The sequence below is a fragment of the Erithacus rubecula genome (assembly GCF_903797595.1).
Source record: "Erithacus rubecula genome assembly, chromosome: 13".
NCBI classification, from domain to species: domain Eukaryota; kingdom Metazoa; phylum Chordata; class Aves; order Passeriformes; family Muscicapidae; genus Erithacus; species Erithacus rubecula.
This window is the reverse complement of record NC_136665.1, coordinates 6152670-6179778: the sequence shown is the minus strand read 5'-3', so window position 1 is coordinate 6179778 and position 27109 is coordinate 6152670. Positions and strand designations below refer to the sequence as shown.

The window sequence follows — 27109 nt, the reverse complement described above, 5'->3', positions numbered from 1 at the left end:
CCCCCAGAGGAATTGCTCTCTATTTTTCCCTCTTGTGTGGGTTTACCTAGGACAGGCAAAAGAGGAATGGAAACATCTTCCTCACATGGGTGTGATGGTCATGTCTTGAAGGCCTGGCAAAGGCTGTTGCATGAGGCAGCACAGACACAAGCACCAGAGGCAGGAACATTCCCTGGGATGCTACATTGCTCTGCCACCAAAGGGGCTTCATGCAGTTCTGATGGGCCAGGAGCCAAAGTGAGGGGACTGGGGTGAGGTAAGGCCACAGAAGAAGTGAGAAATAGGCTTGGGAACTTGGTCAAATTCTTAAATGGCAAGGCTCCCCAGAGCTGCAGGGTCTTCCTGTGCTGCTTCTGTGTTCAGGAGCTTTTCAGTCCAATAATTATGTGTCTGTGGTGACAACCCTTGATGACATCCTCTGACAGATTTGTTAAGGCCATGTACAAATCTAGCCTTCTTTGGTGATGGGCTGTGCATCAGGGAATGGTACTGAAGGATTACTGGCTCCAGGGGCTGCTGGAGGGTGTCAGGAGCTTATTGTTGAGGAGGAACCACAACCTGACCTGAAATTCCTAATTAGGCATCACTTGTTGCCCTAGTAAGTAGGCAGGACCCTACTGAGGTCCTGTGTTGTGTTACACAGTCATAATGCATCTTCCAAAACAAAAACTTCTGGTTGCTCTCAGGGGATGAAGCCCAGCCTGCCCAGTCTCTTGGCTCTGCTTGTTTCCCAGTTGAGAGATGTATGCCCAGATATGCCATCAAATTCCTGCATGGCTTGTGGTTCCCAGTTTGGGAATTCAGCATCTAGAATGGAACAGCAGCTTATTTGAAATCCCTACACACCACTCTGTGATTAAGAATAAGAGAGAATTGCTATTAATTAGCTTTCATTGACCCACTTTTGACCTTCTAAATGCTGTTGTGGTGCACTAGGTCTCTGTCAGCCTCTGCTCTGGGGAGACATTAATCTTCATTGCTGTTTTGCATTAGCCTGGCTCTCTTCGTTAGTTTCTCATTAACGTTCTGATGCGTTGGTGCTGCCAGTGGAGGAGGAACATTCACACACAACAATGTTAGGAAATGAAACCATTTTCTAAGGCACAGCAGTGGCCCAGGGCACTGCTGCCAGATGTGGTGGCCAGGCCCTGGCCATTGCAGGACTGGTAGCAGCAAATGATGGGCATGGAACAGCCCCTGCTTAGCTCCATGGAAGGATGCAGCTGGAACACCAGGGAATAACTGAGGTACAAGCCCAGCTTTCCCATTAACCAGGATACAACCCTGGCTTTCAACCTGGGATGAGAGGGGGGGAACCCAGTGAAAGTTCCCTTACAGATATTTTACCAAAGTAGGAAGAGCAAGTGGAGACCCTCTAGCCTGTCCTGGTTTGAAGGACAGGTGTCTGCCAATAAAAGCAGGAGCTTCTCCTTGACATGGAGAATGTAAACCCCCTCCCTCCAAATTATTATGATTTTGAAATTAAGAGGCTCTCAGGCAAAGATACAGGAAATAGGAACAACAGTTCTTTACTAGGAAAATTAAAATAAAAATACAGTATTGCAAAGAACAAACCCAAAACCCTGACAGAGTCAGAATACAACCTGACACCCTGTCAGGGTGTTGGTAGCACTCCAATTAAATGGTGGCTGCATTCTCCTGCAGTAGCAGATGTGGTTCTGTAGAAGCAGTGGTTCTGTAGAAGGTGCAGTTTTCTTCCAAAGGTCCGGTGTTCCTCTGGAATCCAGTGGAAAAAGGCTACCTTGGTGTTCCAAATCTCAGATTTTATCCAGGTAGGAAATGCTTGGCTCCTCCCCCTGGCTGGAGCATCTCCCAGTGGGATGATGTGATTTTTTCAGTCAAACAGTGGGACTCAATAGCCCATTAACAGAAGATACCTTCCTGGAGGAACGATGGGTTGTGGAAAAGATCAAGATGACTGCCCCACCTGTTTTTAACAGATGGCCCATTAGCAGAAAATATATCCCACAGAGATAAAGATCACTGCCCCACCTGGTTTCAGCAGATGGTGATCAAATACATACTTTTGGTCACATCCTGTGTTGCAACCTAAAATACAGCCTTAAATGTAACTCCAGCTGATGGCCACCAAAATAAAGATCAGCACCAAGAGTTCATATTGCTTGGCTGTTCTTTGACCTCCCTCTGGCATCTAAATGGGGAGAAGGGCTTCAATTAGTTTCTCTTTACCACACATGTATGGAGTTGCAGAAGTTTGCTTGGCTGTTGTCAGTGTTGTGGTCCTGCCTTGAGAACAACACAGCTAACAAGGAATAATGGGATGGTGTTTGTTGTGAGTCCCAGGTCACTGCTGCTCCCCGCAAGGAACAGTTCTCAAAACTTGCTCTGGGAGGGATAAAATTAATTATTCCCGGCGTTTTCCTGGGAACTGGTGAATGAGTCAATGGGCAAGTCAAAAGGGCAGCTCTCCTGGCTCCTGGGGCTGTCTGGTGTACTCAGCTCTGCACTTTGGGGAGCAGAGCACATTGCTGGGGTCACCTGGAAGTGGTGTGACAGACAGGAATATAGCCTGCTGTTCTCTCACAGCCACTTCAGAACCCCACAAATCACTATCTAGGAATGATTCATTTCTGTACAAGTGCTGCAAATGAGATATGTATCAGGGTTACAGCAGTCTGTTGCAACATTACATTGAGTTTCATTGAAAACCAAGGTCCTGGATCAAGGAAATGTCTCTTTTCAGCAGCACATGGCACTTCCTGAAACAACCTCGTAAATGCAGTCCCTCAAGGTTCCAAAATTCAAAGGGAAATAGAGAAACAAAAATGTGTGTTTGAAAAAGAAACTAACCATTGCTTTTAGATTTCTTGCATGTGCATTTGGAATATTTTGGATTGTTACTAGTATTGCAGAGGCTGCCATGCAAATTTGGAAATGGGTTGCAAGTGTCAGTGGCTGGCTAAATTAAGAAACACATGGTAGAGTAGAATAGACTATTTTGTTTGGAAGGAACCTACAATGATTGTGTTGTTCCAACAGCCTGACTGATTCAGGGCTGACCAAAAGTTGAAGTGTGTTGTTACATGCTTTGGCCAAATGCCTCTTAAACACTGACAGCCTTGGGGAGTTAATTGTCCACTGGGTATCCTGTTTCAGTGTTTGACTACCCTCTCAGTAAAGAAATGCTTGAAGAGTGTAGCATTAACACCAGTCAGGCTGGGGTAATGTGAGAGAGCTGGGAAGGATCTGGATGTGATGCTTTAAGTGTGTCTCAGTGTCACTGGTGATAATTTATTTCTGGTGGAACAAGAGCCTGGAAAAGCAGTAAGAAGCAGGTTGTGAGGGAATGTAGGAACTCTTAGGTCAGCTGGCCTGAGGAAGTTCAAAAATAGGACAAGTGTAAACGTGGGACATGTTACCTGTAAGGGAACCTGGATGAACCCTCTCTGTTTCAAGCTATTTCCTCCTTTCTTCACTGCCCTGGAGTGCTCCAGGGTTTGCAGTTGCTCTGTAAGGTGGTTATTGGTGCAGGCACTTGGGACTTTTCAGGGTGTGCAAAAGAGTCTTCAAACCTGTTGCTTGGATTCAAAGTTTTGCTGTTTGGACACATCAGGTATGTGGTATGTTCCTAATCTCCAAGTGGATGAGGATAGTTCTGATGATCAGGTTGGAGAGGTAAATACCACTACATATTTCAATGGTGCCTTGAACAAAGGGCTGAAAAATGTGATCCTTTGTCTCAGCAAACATTCCTGCCAGGGAACATATTTGCAAGATAGTTGGTGAAAGCAAGATCTGAAGGGATGTGAACTCACTCCAAGGTAATTTTGTTTACACATTTCAAATGCACGATTGCAAATAATTTTGCTTTCTGCTCTCTGTGCCCTTGTGGAAGCTGTGCACTAGGAAGGAGTTTCCTGCCAAACTCAAAGAAAACTTAATTTCTGTCTTAGAGCTGAAGGCCTAGACTTATTCAGACTGGGGTGGGGAAGACAGAGCTTTTGCCTATGGAGAATGGAGCTTTTCCAGTGCAGTCCTGCTGCCCAGGACTCTTGATGGTGGTTTGAAGGTGTGAAGCAATGCAGCACCCAGGAGCTGCAGCTGGCCAGAGGCTTCCCCAGAATTTCCACTGAGAGCTGCAGCAGTATTTCAGACTGCCAGTAAGAGCATTTTTCATCAAACATGGCCAATTTCAGTCACTGCAAATATTTTCCCATTAAAAGGATTCCTTCACCCCTATCAGGCAACAGTTGCAACATTAAAAAAAAATCCTTCAATGTGATGAAGGAAATACACAGCTTTCCACAAGGGGTGGAAATAGCACTGGCAGAGGAGCAGCTGGAATAAGGACCTGTCAGGTAGGGGGTGTTGAAATCCAGGATGTAGTTTTGGAAGGAGGAGAACTGCTGCATCTCCTGGCTGCAGCAGCTGAATATGAGGTAAATGCAGCGTATGTCAGAAACGTCTAGACAAGGTGGAAAGCTTATTACAAGTAGTGGGGAGGCAAAAAAAAAAAAAAAAAAAAAAAAGAAACTAAGAAGAAAGAAGAGAAACAAAGAGCCAGTAGATTGCATGATTATATGTTGCCTAAAGGAGACAGGTTGAGATTATATAATTCTCTGGGGAAACTCTACTTGAAACAATTATGTGTTCAATTGGGTGCATTATGTTAGGGTTTTTAAATTAAAAAAAAAAAAAAAAAGAGGCTGAATGCTCAAGAAAGTGTGGAGGAGGCAGTGAAGTGCTGAGCTGAAAATCTTTTTTTAAATCTTTATATGTACTGCATAGTGGGGGAGAAAGAGACAGCAGAGAAAAGGATGCATTTGACACACGTCAGAGATATCAACAGCTCCAGTGACAATTTTAAGGAAATTAAATGGAAATTAAAGGGAAGCATTTTAGAGCAGAAGTCCCAAAAGCACTTAAAAATATGGAACATCAGAAAAGCTCAGCATCTGCCAGCATGGGGGATCAGCTCCTTTTGTGGCCCATACAAAGCGCAGTGGGCCAAGCCTGAGTCAGCTCTGACACCCCAGGACTCAGCCTGATGCACATCAAGAGCTGTGCTAGAGTGCAGGAGAACCTCCAGGGCAAACAGCTCCTTCCAGCAGGGAAGAGCTCTGAAATCTCAGCAGCCTGTAAAAAAAAGGGAAGGATTTGGGACACCTTGTCTCCCTTATCTCAGTTTATTGTGGTCTTGCAAAGCCATGTAATAGAGTGTTGTGTGTACACAGTGGTCCTCCACTAAAACTCAGCTGTCACTTGGCTGTCATCCCTTGGCCATGGCACCATGTGGCCTCTTCTTGTTCAGGATAGTGTTTGCCTTCATTTCTCTGCCTTGCTCCTTTCAGTCCCTGCCTGCCTCAGGGGTATTTTCATCCTTCTCATATCTCACAGGCAGGTGTGATATGACACCCCTTTACTTCCTTTGGACTCTCACTGTATGCATGATCCCAAAAATCAGGCAGCCCCTGTAGCCTGGCAGTGAGAGGATCCATGGAGATGCACACCAGCATCCAAGCAGGAGGACAAGGGGTGTGTTCTGTTAGGAAGCAGGCAGAAAGGCACCACCTCAGAAACACATCCCAAAAAAACCACAGGACAGGCTGGAGAAATGGGCCTGATGCAGTTCAACCATGGGAATTGCAAAGTCCTGTCCTGGAGGAGGAACAGCCCCAGGCACTGTTATTGCCTGGGTACTCCCCAGCTGCAGCAGCTGTGCACAGGAAGGATGTGGGGGCCCTGGTGGACACCAGGCTGTTCAATAGTCAGTGCCCTCGTGGCAAAGGAGGCACCTGACACCCTGGGCTGCTCTAGGCAGAGCAGTGCCAGCAGGGAAGGAGGTGATTCTTCCCCTCCACTCAGCACTGGTGAGATGAATTTGGGGCGTGTGTCCAGTGCTGGCCTCCCAGTGTACAAGAGATGTGGATACAGAGTTAAAGGCAGGCTCAAGATTAAGGGGTTGGAGTGTTTAGTATTTGAGGAGAGGCTGAGAGGGCTGGGGTTGTTTGCCTGCAAAGGGGAAGACTCATAGGCAGATTCTGTCAGAAGACACAAAATGAAATGCAAAAAGTTGTATTTAAATGCAAGAAAAACCTCACTGAGAGCTTGGTCAGACATGGGAACAGGATGTCCAGAGCCAGAGCAGTACCAGAGCAGTAGTAGTGCTTCTGCCCTTAGAGATACAAGCTGCCTGCACATGATGCTGAGCCACTGCCCTGTGACCCTGCTCTGAGCAGGATATTTGTGCTGGATGATTGCACCTGCGTGGTGGGGAAGGGTGGGAGACAGACACCACACACTCCTCAGCTTCTTGGGGACAACACTAACTTCTGCTCTCTCTCTTACAGGGGGTTCAAATTTTCCCTCTTGACCACCTGATTAGTCAAGGTCTTGTTACTGCCCAGCTCCATGACCAACGATATGTCTGCAGCTTGGGTAAGATCTAATGTGTGAGTGTCCCTCAGAGGCAGTTCCATGGCACTGGGCCAGGTGTCCAAGGCCAGTACAAGCCAGCTTGCAGTGCCACAGATGATCTACAGAGCACCCCTCTGACCTCAGCCATTCTGGGACTGTGTTCCTGGTAGTTAGCACCGAATGAATTATTCAGCTGAAAATGAGTCAGGATGGTCCAGTGAAGAACTGAAGTGATTCTGTGTTTAATGTGAAGCTTCTAGTGGGCTGGGGGGGATGAATGGAGTCAGGCCACCAGTCTGTCACCTGGACAATCCCTCTTCCATTTCTGCCAAGATCTCTGGGCTGGTTGGGACTGAAGTGGTACCTTTAGAATTCACAGAATCACTGGGTTGGAAGAGACCTTCAAGACCATTGGAGTCCAACCCATGCCCTAACACCTGAACTAAACCATGGCACTGAGTGCCACATCCATTTTTTTAAACACATCCAGGGATGGTGACTCCACCACCTCCCCGGCAGACCATTCCAGTACTTCATCATTCTCTCCATGAAGAACTTTTTCCTGATATCCAACCTGTATTTCCCTTGGCACAGGTCAGACTGTGTCCTCTGGTTCTGTCAGTCCTGCCTGGAGAAAGAGACCAACCCCACCTGCTACAGCCACCTTTCAGGGAGTTGTAGAGAGTGATCAGGTCACCCCTGAGTCTCCTTTTCTCCAGGCTGAACAGCCCCAGCTCCCTCAGCTGTTCCTCACAGGGTTTGTGTTCCAGCCCCTCTCCAGCCTCGTTGCCTCCTCTGGACACACTCAGTGTCCCAATGTCCTCCCTGAACTGAGGGGACAGAACTGGACACAGCACTCAAGGTGTGACCTCACCAGTGCTGAGTACAGGGAAGAATGACCTTCCTGCTCCTGCTGGCCACACCATTCCTGATCCAGGCCAGGAATAGGTACTGGACAAGAATGGAAACCACCCTTGAAACACCTTGTGTCTGGAATGCACTTCTGCACAAATTTCCCTGGACTCTTCTCTTGTGTCATTGAAGCTACTCCTGTACTTTGCTTGTGGTATTGGATCAGGTTCTGCTCTTTATTGATGTACACAGTGAATCAGAATGGTGACCTCTCACCCTGTTGAGCATTTCTTTATAGATTTAAATTTTTAATTTTCGTCTGAAGGTACTATATATTTCGACTGCAGAATGGGGAAATGCTGCTGCCCTCACACCATGTTGATCAGGGTGTAAAAGGGTGCCAGAATGACTTTGCTCTCTGACCTATTGGTGTTATTTCTGATGGCACTAACAGTGCTGTCAGAGAATACCAGAGCCAGGGGAAAAGGTATTATTCAGTCTAGAGAGAAAATTGTGGTGGCCAGAAATGATGGGACAGGAGTGACTGAGATTCCTCCAGCAGAGCACCTCCTAGCCTGCTCTGCTGCCTCCTTTGCCACCTTGGTGGGGTGTCAGGCAGGACCTGGACACTAATGAACTCAAGGAGGCTTGAACATGGCAACTGTTAATTGCAGACAACTGTGGGAGTGATGATGCCAAGATTGTCACTGTAATGCCAAAAAGATCCAACTGGAGTGCTTAAAATTCAGTCATGTAGGATTGTATTTAGAACCTGTTCTCACCTCTCATGGTGCTCTACGCAAATCCTGCTGGATTATCATCACTCTTCAAAGCCAAGGACACATCTGAAGTTCCTAAATTTGGGTAGAATTTTAGACTTTTTATCTCTCTAAGCACTGGTTGTCTCTGGTTGATCCTTCTGTGTGCTGGGTCCCATTTTACACGAGGATGTTGGACATGCCTGCAGTGTGCCCAGACTCTCTTCCCAGTGCTGAATGTCCTTGCAGGTCACACCATTCCTGCCTGGCAGGGGAGGTGCAGGGAGCTGGTGCAAGAGAGACAACCACCTCTTCTGCCACCAGCACAGCTGGGGAAAGCTCTGTCTCCTCTGTCTTGTGCTTTGAAATGTCTGCTCAGGGCAACACCAACTCCAGAAAAGGCTGTTCCCTTGGATGGGAGTAAACCAGTGCACAAAAATCCCTCTCTTCCAGCTGACACCGTGTGCCATGTTTTTATGCTTCTGTTGGCCTCAGTGTTTCATGTATAGTCAATGAATAATATTTGTAAAAAGTAGAATTGCACCTACTATCTCTTCCTCAAAATGTTTCCCTGCTTCTGCAGGAGTTGATACTGAGCTGTAGAAGACAATAGATGGACCAGGATTCCTCCTGGTCCAATTTTTTCATGAGCCTTGCATTGAGTTAATCCTCTGAGGACATGAAGGGAAATGTGGAGTGGTGCTAAAGCTTGGGGACAGAGCAAAGCTTGAGGGATGAGGCCAGCTCTTTCCTGCATCAACTCATGGCTTGCTTAGTCTGCCCTCTGATAAACCTGCATGTGAGTCCAAGTACTTCAGCACTGCCCAAGAGAGGCAATGCTGCAGAGGTGTGTCCAATGCACACAGCATATCCATGGGGTGGATGCAAAGGTGCTCAGGGAATGCCAGGGTCCTCCAGAGTAACCACAGGTCCTGAGAAGATCCCTCGTCCTCACTCAAGGAATGAGTTGTTACTGGAGGAGGAGACCATGAAGTGTTTGCAGGGGTTAAAAGTGGAATGGAAATCAGGGCTGGCCCCACCAAATGAAGTTTTGGGTTTGAGATAAGCAGCTGTCAAACCTCTCTCTGAACTGCTCCATCAGAAACAAAATGTTGGGATTCCCCCCCCGTTATTTTAGCCAGAATGACCCTTGATGTTCCATCAGGGTCGTGTTACATCAGCAGTCAAAGGTCACTGCAAGAATCTGAACCACAGCCTGCAGAGCTGCCCCTGCCAGGATCATCCTGTTCTGAGGCAGCCAACGTCTCCTGGTGGCTGCTCATTGCCAGGAGGGGTCACATAAGGACCCAGTCCCTGGCACAGCTTTCAACCCTTTGGGTGCAAAAGATACCTCTTGAAATAGGGTTAGCAGCTGCATTTTCTCTTTTCTGAAGATTTTGGAGAGTTCTGGGTTTTTGTTAGGTTTTGTTTGATTGTTTTTTTTGTTTTGGTTTTTGTTTCTTTTAAAGCAAAACAAATCCACGATGTGGAATTTCAGGTACAGAACATTTCAAAAATAATAGAGGCCATTAAAACACAGCCCTCATTTCAATTGCAGTTTTTTTCCTAGAAAACTGTCAAAACTCAACAATATAAATGTACTTTTAAAGTACAAAAGCACAGATTTTATACAAGGGTACACAACTAGTTTCCAGTTTTCTAACTCAAAATGTAAAAATCATCTTTATCCAAGATTCTGGTGGTTGACCTTGTCTTGCCCAGGCAGTTGGGTTTGGTAAGGTTTTGAGGAAATTAACCTTGCCAAAGGCAGTCTCTGCTCAGCACCACTTGGGCCATTACCTTTTTCTTGGAAAGCTTTGCTCTAACTTCAGCTCCCTGGGCTTATTCCACACCCTGCTGCTGGGGCAGGGGGGTGATGTTGGGTGTTGCTTATCAAGTAAAGGGGTCCAGGGATGTGTGTTTGAGTCAACTCTGGGAGAGACAGGAGGCTGAGTGAGGCAAGGGGAAATTTGGCAAAGTGCCTTCAGGGAGATTGGGAGCAGCCAGTGAAATACTGGAGTGAAATACTGGCTGAGCCTGTTTCCAAGTGGAATTGGTTGTGCAGAGTCCTTGCTGTGGCCTGGGGACAGGAGGAAGAACTTGTCTGTGACTGTCTCATGGCATCAGTGTTCTGGAAGGGGATGAAGGGGGAGGTGGGAGTTGATGGAGTTGCTCTGTGCTCGTCCCTACATGTTTGTGGGGTTGTAAGGAAGCGTGCAGAGCTGCATGGGGCCAAACTGTCCCTCACCAGGGGAGTGATGCCTTTGCTGTAACTTTGGCCATGGGTAAAGGGCTGTGGCTGGAGGGGAGCTGCTTCCTTGACTACACTCAGCTGCTGAAAATGGGGCACAAGTGACTTTGATCTGTCAGAACTCCCAGAGATCCCCTGATTCCTCCTCCCTCATGCTCAGGGCGAGAGCAGAGTCAGTGGGGAGCAGAGGATCTGGCCCTGAGTGGGTTTCTGTTTCTTGGGGTGTTTCAGATGCTCTGTCTCAGCGTTGGCACAGTAGCACAAGGTGGTGCTCAGCAGCCCAGACCAAGGGAGGAGCACTGTGTTAATGAGCCCTGCACTGGAGCTCTCTCAGGAGCTGCAGGGGATGATGCTGAGTGTGAGGAACAAGCCTTTAACTCGCTGACATGCATTTTGGCTCGAGCAGTGTCTCAGTGTGACACATTTTATTGCTTTAGTGGCCTGTGGCTGCTCAGTAGAGCAGAAGGCTGCTGAGGTGCTTTGTTCTGGTGCATTACTCTGAGTCCCTGAAGGACCTTAGCCAGGCTGGGCATCCCCCAGCAGCACAGCTTGCCTGGGGCTGGGAGCTGCTGGAGAGCAGGGCAGGGAGCTGTGTGATAGCAGGAGTGGCCATCAGTAGCCACCTTCTATGGCCATCTCCTGGAGACCCAGAAAATGGGGCAGGGGGATGGTCTAGTATTTCATGGGAGCAAACATGACATTTTACCAAACTGTTTTTTGGCTTTCCTGCCTGTATGAGATGTTGAAACTCCAAAAAAAGTGAGGAAGTGTGCAGGTGTGCTGAATTGGAGGCCTCAAGTACAAACATGAAGTCAACCCCTGTATAAGTGGCTACAGGATCTGAATCTGAGAATTGGTTGTGTAATTTGTATTTCTGCACATAAGTAGATATTTCTATATTTGGCATGAGGGAAAGAACTCCAGTGTGAACACAAGAGAATCCCATATGGCTGACCTGAAAAGAAAATGTGGAATATTAAATTGTCTTTAGTATCTCTAGGGCTGCATTTGTGCTCTCTGTCCTTTGGAAGTATAGAGGAGACAGTGTACCTCCAGCACTCTAAACCCAAAACTAACAAAAAAACCCCAACCAAATGAAATAAACACCCTTAAAAATGAAACTCTTAGGTGTATGGACAAACCTGGAAGTTTTGAGACAGTGATAAAGTGCTGAGTTGCCAGCTATAAGAGGCAGGTAGATGGCTTTGACCCTCCTCTCTTCTCCCAAGTGAATCTTTCTGAAACACTGAAGACCTTTATAGCTGTAAGTACTCATCCCTCACAGCTGGCCTTGCATGTCACTGGAAGGAAAATACTACAGCTTTTCAGTGGGTTGATCCACTTTGTGCTGGTTTCTCATGGAGAATGAAGGAATTATCTTCTGAACTATGAAAGGTCAGTCTCCATGGCTAGCCAAGAATCCAGAGCTAAGTGATAAATGGGATATATTTCTGCCTTGTAGTGTTATTTCCTAATGCTGTAAATAGTTTTGTGGGGTTTGATTTTAGTGTTTTGGGAGTTTTTTAGGACCAAACTGCTGAAATCCAAATTTGGGAACAGGTTTAGCCAAGAAATAGTATTGGTAGTTGGTGGAAATACCAGCCAGAAGACACTGGTTTCTTGGTTCTTGTTTTCAAAGTGATTGTTTTACTTCTGACATTGGTTTTCTTAAATTTGTGGCTTTATGGAGCCCACTTTGCCTTTTAGACAGCAGAAAGTTCCTTGGGTAGCTGAACTGCAGAAGAAGCCAATGTGATTGGGTTGTAGAAGGGGCTGGAAGCTTTAAAGAAGAAGTGCAGCCTCCTGTATCCATAGGTTTAATTGTTTAGACCTTTTCTGCCCCCAGATCCAGCCCCTATTCCTACAGCAGTCCAGCAAGAGCAGAAAGTGGGCTGGTGTTCTCTGTAGCTGGGTTCCACTGCATCTCCTTAGCTCTGCTGAGGTGTTTGGGCTTTGTGGCACAAACCTCTGGGAGGTGAAGGGCAGTGGGAAATGCTTGTGTGCATGATCCAGCTGGAATCTGCTGCACTGTGCCAGTGACACAGGTGACATCCCTCGGGCTGGCAGGAGCTTGTTGGAGTGGTGAGGCTGGATGGATGTTGGAATCTGACTGCAGAGGAATCCTGCTTGTCTGCCACTGTGCACAGCATGGGAAGGATCAATTCCTGAGATGCTCTGTAGGGATAAAGTCAGATCTGCAGTGGTTTAAGCTGTCTTTTGTTTTCTCTGTAGGCCTGTTGAACATTACACTGTGCAAGCAAAGAGTGGTTGAGGAGGAGAGGTTATTAGAACACATTTCAAAAATAGCTGCAAAATTGAGCATATTTGGATTTTAGTGACCAAGTTCATAGGACCTGATGCCTCTTCAAACTAGGATGGAAGAACACAGCCATGCCATTCTCCCACCAGTGGGGCAGGTCCAGCTGCTCCCAGGTGCCATCAGACTCTTGCCATAGAGGTGTCCTCTCCTGGGTCCCACAGAGCTGCACCAGACCCAAGCTATGGCCCCAGTGTGGGTGCTGCTTCTTAGCAGCAGAGCTAAAGCTGAAAGACAAAGTGCTCAAGAGTGAAAAATCAGAATAAATTTCTCCACAAAAGCACTTTGCTTAACATAATCCTGGCTACCTTGTTTTGGGGAGGGTAACAGCATGATTTTGGGGCTGTGTGGCTGGGGAACAGGGACAGTGCAGCTGCAGGGTGAAGCTCAGCCTCACTGTCCTCACCTGGCTGGAGTTCACCTCTTTCTTCTCCTGAACTTCACTGGGAAGGCCCTTGCTCCCTGTGATACTCACATCTCCCACTCAGGGGTTTGAAGAGCCCTCCTCCTTCTCTCCAGCACAATGGGTACTGCCAGACTGACCTCACTAGAAACCACTCATTGCTCATCAAGGCTGTGGCTGCCCATGGGTCACCTCACCTTCTTTTAAACTTTGTGCTCCTGGGTGACTTTTCTTGGAAGGATTTGAGCTTGTTGTCTGACACAAGTGCTGAACTGAATGAGCTGAACAGGCTGCCTAAGCTGCTCTAACTCATGTCAGACATGTCCTTCTGCTTTGTCTGTGAGGACACTGAAGCCTGCCTTACCACCATCAGCTCCTTTCTTCTTGTATTTTCCTGCAGTCTTGCTCTTCTTTGGCAGCTTAGGGTTAAACATCTGGTGCTGAAAGACACATGGAAATGCATTTCCCATCCAGTCAGTCAGCTTTATGGTGTTTAAATGTCCTTATAACATCTTCCTTTGAGACTTCAGCCTGAGGTAGTATCTGTAACTCAAATTTATTCCCAAAGAATTACTTGGTGCTGATATTTTGGTCATCAAGAGTGTTTTTAATTGGAAGCTTTACAGTGTGGTAGCTCAGCTCCCTGGTGTCTCCCTGTGGTCCCATGGTGGGCTCAGCTCAGCTCAGTGTGCTCCTGGCTCTCTGAGCTGGAGCAGAGCTCTCCACTGCCACGCTGATCCAAGCACTTGGCAGGGGCACAGCCTGTTTCTAAAATTGTCTCCTAGATAGTTTTCCATGGGTTTGCATCTCGCAGACAGCCGAGCCGGGTGGTATTTTATATGGTGTCATTGTTTGTTTAGCTAATGAGGTAGGGAAAAACAAAGGGCTGGGATCCTTGGCTCTATAAAACAGCTGTCAGCAAGCAGCCCTGAGAGAGCAGATGAGCAGGGACTGAGCAGCCAGGGCTCTGAACCGGGGCTCTGAGAGATGGTTCTGATTCCTGACTCAATACAGTCATAGATAAAATGCAAAAAACGATGCCTCAGCCCAAAAAGAGGAGGGACATGCTGGGAACTGTGTACTTTTTGCTGTCTGTCTTCCAGGGAGGAGCTGCTGCTGGAGACCAGCTTTTGTCTGCCTCTGCCCACCTGGAAATAAGGTGAGCCCTTCTGCAAACATTCCCAGAGTTTTTCTTCTGGAAGAACTTGCCCACAGAAGGGTGGATTCCCTCCCTCATGCCTTGTGCCCTACCATGTAATCTAGGCCATTCCTTTAGTTGTTTTTATCTGATGCTGAGGAGCCTGGAGGAAAGACTCTGCCCAGAGGAGCTCTGCTGGAGAGCAGAAAGCACAAGGGAAACAATAAAATATCTTCCTTCAGCCCCCCTTTAGCCATTTTGACTTCAGATGCAAGCTGCCATCATTTCCACATGGAGCAGCCACATGAAAAGCACCACTAAACAGTTCTCTGAGTTTCTCAACAAGAAACACAGCAGCTAAATATATTTAATCTGTGTGTATTGTTCATCTTGGCTTTAATTTCCTGTTCTCAAAAGGTTTAGGAATTTAAACCCATGAATCATTACTGAAGCTGTTAATGCTTGGAGCCTTTTACAGAAATGGAGATAAAGGAACTGATATTAATACCAGCTTAGCACAAATTCAGCCAGAACAGCTCTGTGAGAAGTTCCTGCCATCCCAGAGATACCTCTTGGTTTCTTACCATGACAAAAGCTGCTAAGAAGTGGGTGGGTGGATGAAATAATTCCACCCCCAGGTAAACAGAATGCATCCATATAAAAACATCTCTCTGGCAGGTTATGGGCTGCATCATCCCCATCTGGAGACCTCCAGAGCACTGCACTGATCCTCTGTTTCTAAAATTACAGCATCTATTGAAGCAGGGACTTTTTCAGAGGGCAGTCATGAGATTTCTCTGGGGCTGGAGGTCATGCACTTACTCATGTTGAATAAAAGAAATTTTTTCTCAGTTCTGTTTCACTGGGCTGTCAGGTAGCTGCTTTTATACCTGCAGGATTCTCCCAAAGTCCTAACCTCAACAGGCTCCCAGATATGCCAGAAACAAGGTATGGCATGAGATACTTCAGTAAAGGATGGTGGCTTCCACTTCTCTGCAGATGGAACAGGATTTGTGGTAAATCAAGTTATTCATCCTCTTTTGAGAGCCTGGTTTGGCTGGAAGACCATGCCAGACTTCCTTTGAATCCTCTGGGATTGAACACTGAAGGTCAAAACAGGAAGTCCAGAACCAACAGAAAGGTCCTAACTAGTTATTGTAGTCAGAAATGAAACAAAAACCACGTGGGGACTGTTTTTATATTTTTGTCTTGACTTTAGTTCTGGAACATCCTAGAAATAGAAAATTACTGAGGTGGGAAGTGACTTCTGGAAGTCTTTTAGTCCATCCCCCTGCTCACAGCAGGGCTGACTGCCTGGTTGATAATATTGATAAATGTGAGTGTTTAGAGGAAGCTGCCTCATTCTTGTTTGATTTGTACCTTTGGGTAGCATAAAAGCACAGAAACTACAAGGCAGCTTCAGGAAAATGTTTGGAAGGAACACATTTCATCCTCCTTAGCAAGCTTGCTCTAATGATTGTTTTTTTCAGGATGGAAGAGAAATGGTCTGGTTTCTGGCATCTTCCTCCACTTCCCTCAGGAAAGGGAAGTCCCTGGTGTAGAGGAGGAGGATTCATCCTGCTGCCTGTGCTGGGGCTGTGCTGGAGAGCTGCTGCTAACTGGGCTGGGAAATTGGTTTCTGTGCATTCTGTGACTGGAGCCCTGGCTGTCCAACGAGTATGGTGGGAGGAGGGATGGGGAGAAGGGGTGGGAGGCAGAGCAGTGTGTTGTGGCAGCTCAGGAATGTGCTGGCATGGGAAGGGCCTGGATCTCCAGCCATGCTGCACCAAGTCATTCCATGTGCTAATGGTGATGAAGCTGCAGCAGGTTTGTGCCAAGTGAAAGCAGTGCCCTGCTCGAGAAGAACCATACTATTTGCTTGTGTACTTGCAAATGGGGGTGAACTCTAATGAGAAATGAGGACATGCCTACAAATACATCTGTAATTTACATTTTTCTCTTCTAAAACTCTGTCTTTAAAATCTTAGAGATCTACAAAACAAAATGCTAAGAAATGAGAGCTGCAGGTCCCAGTAGCAGAAATGGTGGCTGAGTCTGGGTACCTGAGGGTGTTCCTTGTACTCCTTTCAGCAAAGCACTTGTGAACACATTCTGGGCAGTTTGGATTCCCTGCAGAGTCCCAGCAGAACTCTGTGACACGCTTCCCATGAAATGAAAGGTCTCTATCTCCTTCTCACCTCTGTTTTCCATCAGCAGTGAGCTCTGGTCTCTGAGCTGCAGCCCATGGCTGTCTGTCTCCCTTTCACAGAGAGCTCTGGAGCCACTCCTGCCCCTGGAACAAGCTCACTCAGAGCCAGAAAGCATCAGGCTCTGCCGGAGCCTCTGGGCTGTCTCTCCATCTGTTTGTTTAATGACGCGCAGCAGCCTCATCTCCAGCTTCACCCTCAGGACAATAATCCACTCTGGTGCACAGGCCAGCCAGCTATTCTTCTGAGGCCAGACTGTGGTTGGGGCACTGTAGGCCAGGGAAGGCTTAAAAGTCTTTTTATTAATAGCTTTGTGGCTCAAAATGTTGCTGTGAGATCTGCAGGACACGCAGGATGCTCGCTGGAGTTTGCCTGCTTGTTTTCTGCTGAAGGAGGGAATGCACCTCAAAATCCAGATATGCTGATTCCTGAGATCACTGAGTGAGAGTGGCAAAGCTTTAGGGAAGAGAGACTTCAGTGAAATGCTGGTTTCAAAACCCTCCTTTACTTTAATCCATGGCCTTTGGTGTGAGAAAGTGGAATGGCTTCTTTCTATACAGATGTTAAATTGTCAGGAGGAAAGAGTGGCAGGGGCCCTAATCCTAACCATATCTCCCCAGGAATGCCCAGGTGCTACTAGTCTGAGTGAAATACTCTCCAAGGAAAGATCCAGGGAAATTCTTTGAGTTTAGTGCCCTATTAAATAAGGGAAAACATACCCGTGGTATCAAAAAAGAAAATATTTGTCTTTCCCATAGTCCATTACTAGGTTTTTCCTTTTGTTTTGGAGGTGGAGATTGTGTGCAGCAATTCCAGCATGTTGCATCTCACATTGTGTCTCTCAGGCAGGACAAAGAGGTTACCCAGCTACTCTGGTTCTGTGCATGACCCCTTGAACAAAAAGGGTTCTGTTCTGCCATGGGCAACCAGGGCACTCTGAGCAAGAATTTCTGAAGCAGGTGATATGACCTTAAGGTCTTTTGTAAGCTCCATCTACTCTTGGCTCACCATGGGACCAGAAGATGCTTCTGGGGCCCTTGAGAAAGAGGTCTGAGAATGGCAGGGGCAGCTACTCCACCTGCTCTGCCATTGAGAAACTCTCACCAGCCAAATATCCACATCTGAACATCTGCAGTGGCTGGCAAAGGCAGTGCTGGGCTGGATGAAATGCAAGCCCTGAACTACAGAGACAGATGGAGCAGGGTAAGAGGGAGGCATGGGTCAGAGGAAAGCATCAGCTGATCAGCTTTCTCTGGGTAAAGCAGCAGCAATTTCCTTTTGGAGCCAGCCCTCACCCAGCGTGGTGCTGGGCACCATGGGCACCATCCATGTGAAACTGCCAGCAGTGCACTAATGAAAGCTGTAATGAAGAACAGAGCAGGGTTATCCTTCTCCCAGGAGCTGCAGCTCTGCCAAAAGAGCCAGGGATGAGGAGCACAGATGGGAGCACGTGGCTGCACCCACCCACCCGTGTAACTGTGGGATGTGTGCCCAGGGCACGCTGCCCGCTTGGGTCTGCTGTCCTGAGGGCTTCCATACACAAAATTCTACATTTGCTGGAGCCTGTGTTCAGTCAAGGAGCTTGATTTCAGTGAAACAAGATCAAACCCTCCTAAAACTAGGAGCTGAGGGCAATTTTGAATGCTTGAGTTGATTTCATTGAGTGGGATGTAGGAGCTTGAGAATTTTAAGATGCTTACACTTAGGGCATCATTAATTGATGGTGAAATTCAGGGAGCCTGAAGTGTGTCCCCATCATACATTTGTGAAAGAGCCTCACAGCTCTGGAGGAAGCAGGACAATGCTTGCTTGCAGTGCCTTTGGAGTGGGAAGGGCCATGGTTGGGTGGGAGCTTTTCCATTTCCATAGCACAGCATCTCACGGAGTTTATCCGCTGCAGTCAGCTTTTCAAATTCCTCCATTTGCATCCTGATAATAGCAGACCAAGGCAGTTTTCTCCATTGTAAAGCTCTCCCTCTGCTCTGCCTTATTCAGAGGTGTTCAGGAAATCTGGTTCTTTCCCCCCTCTTCCCCGCTCCCCCAAAGCGCTTTTCTTTCTCCAAGAGCAGCGTGTTGCATCTTCCCCTCGCCCTGGCAGATGGATTCGTGTGATTGTGCGTGCTCAGGCTATTGCTGCTACCCTGCTATTTTAGCAGGAGGAGCCCCCGCGCTCGGGAGAGAACAAACCCCGAGGATTCCCGAGGTCTCCATTGATGCAGAAGGCAGCGAGCGGAACGTGAACGAGATGAGAGAGGCGCAGCGAGATCCTCCTCCCTCCCTCCATCCATCCATCCCTCCCCGCCCCCGCCCTGCGATTCAAGGAGCACAGGCTGCTGTGTGAATGAGGAGCTCGCTCAGACGGAACAAATACCAATAAAGGAGCACAATAGCGGCGAGGAAAAGGTAGCAGCTCTCAAGAGGGGGCTTATTTCCCGAGGAGTCATTGGTGCGTGACAGATGGAAGGAACTAATAAAATATTATGGACTTGCAGAGCTTTGATCTTCCTGCGTTTTTTCATTTTCCCCCTTCTTCCCAAGGGTACAGGCTGTGTTATCTGAAAGAATAGGGTGGAAATCTCATTTGGAAAAAGCTACCCTGGCAGCATGGCTTGTGAAGGGAATGTCAGCCCCAGCACCGTGCTTTGCTGCAGGATGGATTTTTGCTGCAGCAGGTTTTCATTGCTTTTGAAGCACCTGTACCCGTTCCCATTCTGTTCCCAGTGTGTCTTTCAGGTCTGGAGCAGGATGGGATAAGAACAGCCATTTTACAGCTTTGTGCTCATTCTGCAGGTTCTGGTCTATGTGCAAAAAGAGTGTTATAGATGACAACATCATATTGGTGTTCACATTCATAGATCAGCTTTTTGTATCACAAGTATTTTGATGTGATACAATTTATACTTACTTTTAACTGCTTTTGTACAGTATAATCTGTCAGTTTATGTATATTCATATGAATAGTAGCGTGATAAATATATTGTAGACTTTAACAAAATGTTAAAATAGAGACTAAAATAACCAACTTAGAGAATGGTGTAAAGCAATTATTTTCCTTACATTGGTGGACTGGCCTCTCCAAGTGATAACAGTGACAGAAACCAGAGCATAAGCATCCAGGAAGGATTTATTGACTCCTCACTATCAGGGAGTGTGAAACAACAGGATGGAAACACAGGAAGAAATAAAATATATTGACCTAATCTACAGAACGTCCTGCAGACAAGTCAGAGGTTAAAACCAAACAAGAGAGTTCCTGGAACATCAAAAACTCAAAGGAATGTTTGAATAATGTATAAACGCATGAATATGCATGTACCCCCAGCAATGTAACAGTATATAGAGAACAATGTTTTACATTGACAGTGTGTTCCTTGGCTGATCGCCAAAAAAACACCCCAGCGCTGGATATTTTTGTCCCTTGTTTTATCCCTTATTTAACTTTAAAAATTCTAAATCATAAACTTTGTTTTTCACAAGAGTAAATGCATTTTTGGGGTCAATGTGCTTTCCTATTTCTGTTCCAACTGCTGCAGCTCACAGGGACCCAGCAGCCTTGAGCTGGGGCCCTCAGCAGCCAACAGCTTTTAATCTAATTTTCTTACTGTGACTAATCTTTAGGGTGAATAGGTTTGAGTTTTGTCTCTGTGGCTGTGAAGCAGAGAAATTTGTTTTCTTTCTGGAGAAGTCACAGTGGTAAGAGCCCAAGCCCTGGGGCCTGAATGGAGAGCACGAGTGCTGGCTGTGTGCAGAGAGGGTTCCTGGGCTGCCAGAGCCTCTGTGACTCCAGGCTGTCTGTGCTGGTGTGTCAGTCTGGCTGGCTGCTCAAACAGCTGAGCAAGACACTGAGGCTTCACTGCTGCACAGGGATCACTTTTTTCTCCCTCCTAAAAGGGTGTTTGAGAGTGGCTCTCTGGAGAATGTTTTCCCTGAGTTGTCTGATCTGGCTGTTCAGAATCACTGCTTTCCTGAGCCCCTGCCTGGGTGCTGTCACCCTCTCTGCCTCCTCTGAGCTGCTGTGCCCTCTCCTCCTGGCCATGGCACTTCTGTCACCGCCATCACTGGGTGCTGCACAGGGCTCAGCACACACCTTGGCCTGAGGGATGTCCCAGAACTGACAGCACTGTCCCCTGCTTGGTCCCTGCTGCCAGCTGAGTGTAAACCCCCCTCCAGGTGAATCCATGACTTCCCCACTGTTCACTCCTCCTTGTTCTGCCCATTCTCCTATGGAAACTTCATCACTGAAGTGATGGAATTAACAGCACTCTGAGGGTCTTGTATCACCAGGCCCTGGAGTTTACACCTGAGAAAAGTTTGAGTTGGTGTTGAGGGCATCACTGCCCCTTGTGTACAAAGGTGTTGATGTAGCTCTGTGTTTTAATTCCTGGAACAGAGCTGGGGAGGTGGCTCTGCTCTATGTAGAGGGAAAAACTCAACACCCTTGTTTCAGCTTTTATTGTGAGGCCTTTCTGTTCCAGACACTGTATTTTGCTTTTTTTTGTCCATGGATTTATTACATTCCTTGGCTTGTCCCATGAGCACTTAAATCACAATAGCTGGGGGCCTCTGGATTAGGTTGCAACAGTAAATCTGCAGATGTACAACCATGCACTAATTTCCAGCTGCACTACAGATCTTGCTTGCCTGGCTCAGTTCTGGCAGAGAGCAGAAGTTCCTGCTTGTTTTCTATTTGGTTATTCCCTCGGCTGGGCAGGGTGGAGGGAAGGAGGGACTCTGCCCCTGGGTGGATGCAGAAGGGTGTCCATGGCCAGGAAGAGCCAGGTACTGAAGGATGCAGGTGATACCCTGGGCACTGGGCAGGGAGATGCAGGGGGAGTCAGGACTGGTTAGTCTTTGGTTTGTATTAACACTGAGAAGCCTGGTAAATTATGAGTTAAAATGGCTCTTCTGTCCTTTAAATTTAAGAGCAGACTAGGGAGGGAGGGCTTTACAGATTGAATGCGTAAAATAATATCTTCAGGGGTTTTATTTTTTTAAGCTTGTTTTGCCAAAACTCTTACTAGAGCTTTTTGCACTGATCTTGGACAAGAAAACATTGCAAAATACCACATTCCCCTTAGATGATAACATTGTTTCCTGCCCTGCTCTAATGCCAGCCTATTGCCTCAATTCCTGGGATTGCTTTGCTCAAGTGTTTGCATTCTGCACTGGGCTGGACTTTGACACTTCCTACTGCTTTTGGGGGCTGGCTGAAACTCCTCCATGGCTGGAGGCAGCACAGCCCAGCACCTTCTTTCTCCTCTGGACCTGAATCCATGCTCCCAGCTGATAATCCTGACAAGATCCCACCCCTTCACCACCAGAGAGCCAGCTGGCACATGGAAATCCAACCAACCAGATCTATAATTGCCACATGGAAGTGACAAGATAAGTGCCAAAGCTGCATCCCTCAGCTATCCCCAGGAGCATCCCTGAGCTCTGCAGTTCAGCTCCTCACAGATAACACAGCACACTCTGCAGACAGATGGGCTTTGGTCTCAGAGCACCCTGGTGTGAGACTGGTGGCTCTGGCTGTGCTTGGAGCAGATGCACCTGCCTGGAGTCCTGTGCTAGCTGTCACCCCATCCCCCAAACAGACACCTGCTTTCTGTTTGCACTGCAATGCTCCTTTTAGATCCAAAATCCACTGGGCACGTTTCGGTGGGCTCTGTGGAGAGGGTGCATTGCCTGAAAACAAAGCTGGTGACAGGCAGAAGCTTGGTGAGCCTCCCTGGGTGTGACCTGCCATCCCTGGGGCTTGTGGCCACTGTCCCTTGGTGCCATGGACCTCAGACTGGCTTTCCCAGCCCTGGATGCAGTAAACCAGCATCTCCTCTCAGCAGAGCAGGCAATGACAGGACCAGAAACTGGCCTGACTACAGCCAGTGGTAGGACCAAGAGCTGCCCCTCTTGCCAGTCCTGTGTCCCTGCAGGGAGGGTTTTCTCCTCACAGGTTCTGTCACATGGAGCACATCAGCCTCGTGTGCTCCTTACTGCCTGGGCTGCTCCAGAAATGTTTCACAGGGGAAAGCTCTTGGCCAAGGAAAGGTTGAATTTTCCAGACTGTTCCCACTGGAGTTTCATTGCTTGCAGCTTTTAGGGTGGTTATTTTCTTTCTTTCCTTAAGCCCAGGCCTCTGTAACCTTAATTAGCTGCCTGTGGATGTAACCTTGCTTATGGTTTTGATGGGGAAATGTAAGCAATGGAGGTGGTGAACAGAGATGCTCTGGGATAGTGGCTTTGGTCTGTGGAAAGAATTTAAGAGGTAGTGTCTTGGGTTTCTCTCTTTCTTTTCCCTGAACCTGGACACAAACTCAAAATTTCCCATCTCAAAACCCAACACAGCAAAATAAGAACTTGCAGATCCTACCCCCTATCCTCTCTTCAAATAAAACCCTTAGCTCTCTTTATAACCTGTATTTAAACAAAGATTCTTATAAATACCCCAGAGTATTCCTCGTTACTTGTTACTTTAAAAAAAAGTCAAAATAGGAATTTCAAAGCTTTTTTTTTTTTCTCATTCAGTGTTTAACAAAAATATTTCAGTGCATTTGTTGAATTATGGGTTTATTTAAAATTAGGAGATTTCTTTGCATATCTGCTCTTACTGGTCCATCCCCAGCAGGCTGTGGGGACAGTTTGGTGTGGTGGCTCCCAGTGTGAGACTGGACAAAGGCAGGTTCCATCAGCCCCAAGCCTCTTCCAGGCTCTTTTTTTGTTTTTTTGCTGGGGCCTTGCTCAGTTTGCAGCCTCTCACCTGAGGGGTTTGGAGGTGTCTGGGAGCCCAAGTTGCCTGGGCACACAGACAGACAATGTGGTGAATCTCTGGGGTATCTGGGGTGGTCTGGAGAGCTTTCCAGGACTGTGGGTTCCCATTCCTGAGGTTAAACATAGGCCCAAAGTGAGTGGTCCTTTGCCTGCCTACAGCCCCAGGAGCTGCTGCTGACAGCAATTCTTCTTTCACTGCTCCCTCATCCCCTTTCCCAGCCCTTTTCCCTGTCTTGCCTTGAGCTTTATGTGTGACTTCATGTATTTTTTCAGATCTATAAAATATTTGGTTGGGTGGAACAGTTAGAAAACATTTTATCTCTCTTTCCAAATACAGAGCAGGCTGTTTCTAAAGGTAGTTGTTTTCTAAAATCTAAGGATACATTAACAAAGTTGCATTACACTGGTATTTATACCTACCCCTTTCACCACAGTAGTTTCAGGGCGGTTGAACCATTATAGAACAAAATAATTGTGAGGGTCTGAAATGTCTGTGGAAAGTAATTTTTTGCCATCAACTACTCTATCCTATATTGTGGCTGAGTTCAGGAGCCTGTTTTCTGTTGTTGGTCCCTCTCATCCTTTAATCAGAGCCCTCCAGTGTAGAAGAACAAAATTATGCTTATTTCAGAATAATTGACTGTGATTAAGTAGATGTTTCCTCTCAGTGGAAGGAAACTATCTACATCTGTGTGAGAAGGTCCCCATCCTCCTCTTGAAGAGTATCCAGCTGAGTTTGTGTTTCTGTCAGCCCTCACACCAAAACCTGGCCCATCCCTGAAAGGGTCACTGGTAGCACTGGCAGCTTCAGAGCCAATTCCAGGAGATGCTGCTGCACACAAAGAGAAACCTCTCTCTAAACCCCTTCCACACAGAAAAAATGGTCTTTGTTTGCCACAAGGAGCTGCTGTGAGAGTGGATTAGTTAATGTTGCAACAATGTTTGGAAGTATTTATAGCATTAAACTAATCTTTATATCACTCAGTAAATACCTCCTATTTCTTTATGTCAGGCTGCATATATGGGCTGTTATGGTGATGCAGCCAAAATGGCTTTTGATACATTTTTCCCATTAGAAATCAGGCAAATTAATTTCTGTAATCAAATCAGAAGGAGGGAAGATAGGATGCAAAATATGAAATGAAGTTTCTTTCCCTGTTTCTCAAAAAAACTTTGGTGAGGTAGAGCAAAGTGAGGCTTCAAGGGGGAGTGGAATTGCTGTAGTCAGGAGGTGCATGGGCTCCAGCTCTGCTCACTCTCCTGTTTCAGTCACACCTTGCTAGCCAGAGTCACGAGGGTGAATTTTAGATGCTGCAGCTGATTCCTTCTTCCTGGCAGCACTGAACTGTTACATCCTCTCCCTGCTCCCAGATGTGTGTTCCATCTCCTCCCTGGCACACGTCCTGGTGCTTGGCAGGACCTTCTCTTGTGCTGGGAAGGTGCACAGATGAGCTGCCAGAAGCAGGTTTGCTGTGTGTGGGGAGGTGCTGCAGGCTCTGCTGAGCACCAGAGCTGTGCCAAAGAGGATAAATGGGGGGACAGGAGAGAGGGGACCAGCTCCTTTTGGCACCCTTTAGAGTGGCTCACTCTGCATCTGTCATTTATACTAAGACCAAAGAATTTTGATGCTTATGCACCTTTTCACTTGAGGGGAAAAGTAGTTTTAGGGCAGCCAAAGCAGAAAAAGTGCAAAATGAAAAGTTGATGCATTTACTGCCAGCATCTTTGAGACCATTCATGCAGAGAAAAAGCTTCTGGATAGGGCAAAAAGTTTTGCCTATGGATTTTGACCCTCACTTCCAGGTGAGGTGGAATAAATTCAGTTCCTTGCAGAGACAATGATGGAAGTGAACAGAAAGGCATCATTTTGCTGAAACTGAAATCAGCCAAGTGAGGAGCTGGATGTGGGAAGAGGGGAGGTGGGTGTGTTTGTGTGGCCCTGCCTGGGCAGTGCTGTGGCAGCTGCTGAGGCTTTGGAGGAGCACAGCCTCATGGATAAATGCTCCTGGGCTTTAACTGATCAGGAGCTCTGTCAATCTCCTGTTCCTTTGGTTTCAGCATTTCCAGGCAGAGGGTGCTGGATGCTTGCAGGGCCATCTGTCAAACTGCCTGAGGAGCTGGGAGCAGGGATAATCCCTGGTGCTGGGAGCCTGGAGGAGCAGAAAAACCAAAGGGAAGCTTGATGATGGGGTCAGGGCTGTTTACTTAACTTGAACCATTGGCTTAACACTCCAAGCCCACAGTTCAATAAAAGATTCCTGGGACAATGAAAACCAAAAGCTTGAAGAATAACTATCAGGCACAAAAAAGTGCTATTTCATAGTTAGTAAGTGTTTAAATTTGCATGCACATATACACAGCTCAGAGCTGGGAGGTCTCTAACCCCCCTAGACTGACCCAGAGAGGCTCTGCTCCTTCACCTGCAGGACAAACCTGGGGGTCCCTTGGAACAACCAGACCTTGTCCTGCCTGCTGTTGCCTGTCTGGTGGGGATCAGCCCTCTCCTCTGGCACAAGGACTGTCATGAGGCACTTCAATGAGCCAGGGTTGTCTGCATGGGGACATCTGCACTACAAATGTAGTGCAGGTAGGATCCTGAATGAAAACAGCAGAGCCTTGACAGAGAAATGAGATGTCACAGGATGTCCCAGAGCTGGCAAAGGTCAGCCTCTCTCTGCTGTGTCCTGTTGTTTGATGCTATTCCTGGCTGTTGAAGAGGAGGGACACAGTAAGTTCACTGTGCAGGACATGACAGAGCTCTTGGCTGGCCTGAAATTGGGAGAAACTCTTCTGACACCCAAATGAACTCAAGGAACTTGTCAATAAGCCCCAATCTGCCTTGGAGAGCAGATTAGGAGCATCTGCTGGGAGTCCTAATTACCCCTTTTCCCTGCCAGATTTTCTGTGGTTGTCAGCTCAACACAGGTTTGTAAGACTCGGAGTGTGTGTGTGCTGGTGCTGCTCCAAAGGAGAGATGAGGACACAGTTATAATCCTGTTCTCCACAATGGACAGCCCTGGGAATGCAAAGCTGCTTCAGCTACAAGATGAAAGGTGGTGCATTGAGGGCACTTTGAGGCAGAGCTGTGTTCCTCCCTGGTGCTGAACTGGGGATGAGTAGGCTGAGATTTGGGTTGGGGCTGCTTTGCTTGTCTACATCAGAGGAAACCATCCTTGTGTTCAGGTTTAGGTGACTCTCCCCAAGTTTTGGTGGAAAGAAGGCAGCAAACTACACTCTGGGGCTTCCTGATCCAAGGTTTTTTAGGGAGCTATGACCCTGAGACTACTGCTCTACAGGAGAAAGAGGCTTTCTCTTTCAATAGTAAGGTGCTTGCTTCCTACACAGGATCAAATAATGAAAAAACCCCACAATGCAGGTACTGTACTGCTTTTTTCCTCAGGTACAAGCTCTTTTTTCAGGTTTTGTTTTTAATTTTTGTACCTTCTTTCCTCTAAGTCCTTCTGAAATGTATCAAATATCTCCTGGAATGGCACATTCCTGAGTATGTTTCTTACATTTCTTGTGCACAGGATTTTCTTCCAGGCTTTGTGAAGTCCTCTTTGTTAGAATGAAATGCAGAAGAGCCAGATGGTTTGGCCAGAGTCCAGTTACCTAAGAAACACAGCACCATCACCCTATCAGAAGCTATTTCCTCTAAAGATCATGCTCAGCCTTCTTTGTTCTAATAACCAGTTTAAAAGTCAATATTGAGCTGTCAGTACCTATTTTTTCCTCCATAATTAATCTACAAAGTTCAACCTGGAATCAATAAAAATGACCTCATGGCATTCTTTTTTTTGTTTTGTTTTTTTTAATCACTCCTTAAACAATGTTTCCCTATACAGCTTCTCCTTCATAGGTGTGTTGAATGGTGGCTCAATGATCTTGGAGGTCTTTTCCAACTTTAATGATTCTGTGAATGTTAGATTTTCAATCTCAATTCATACTTGAATCAAAATCTGAGGTTTTTCTTCAGCAGAAAATTTAAGGGAATATTTAGCTCGAACCAGTAAACACAT

The 27109-nt window shown here is 46.9% G+C and overlaps 1 long non-coding RNA gene across 1 annotated transcript in view; it reads left to right on the top strand.

Moving 5' to 3' along the window:
- Positions 1–6871, top strand: part of LOC306807667 — a 138093-nt gene extending 131222 nt beyond the window's left edge. Inside the window, exon 6 of the long non-coding RNA XR_013775774.1 lies at positions 6333–6871. This is a non-coding gene — a long non-coding RNA (uncharacterized lncRNA). The remainder of the gene's footprint in view (positions 1–6332) is intronic.
- Positions 6872–27109: the final 20238 nt, after the last annotated feature.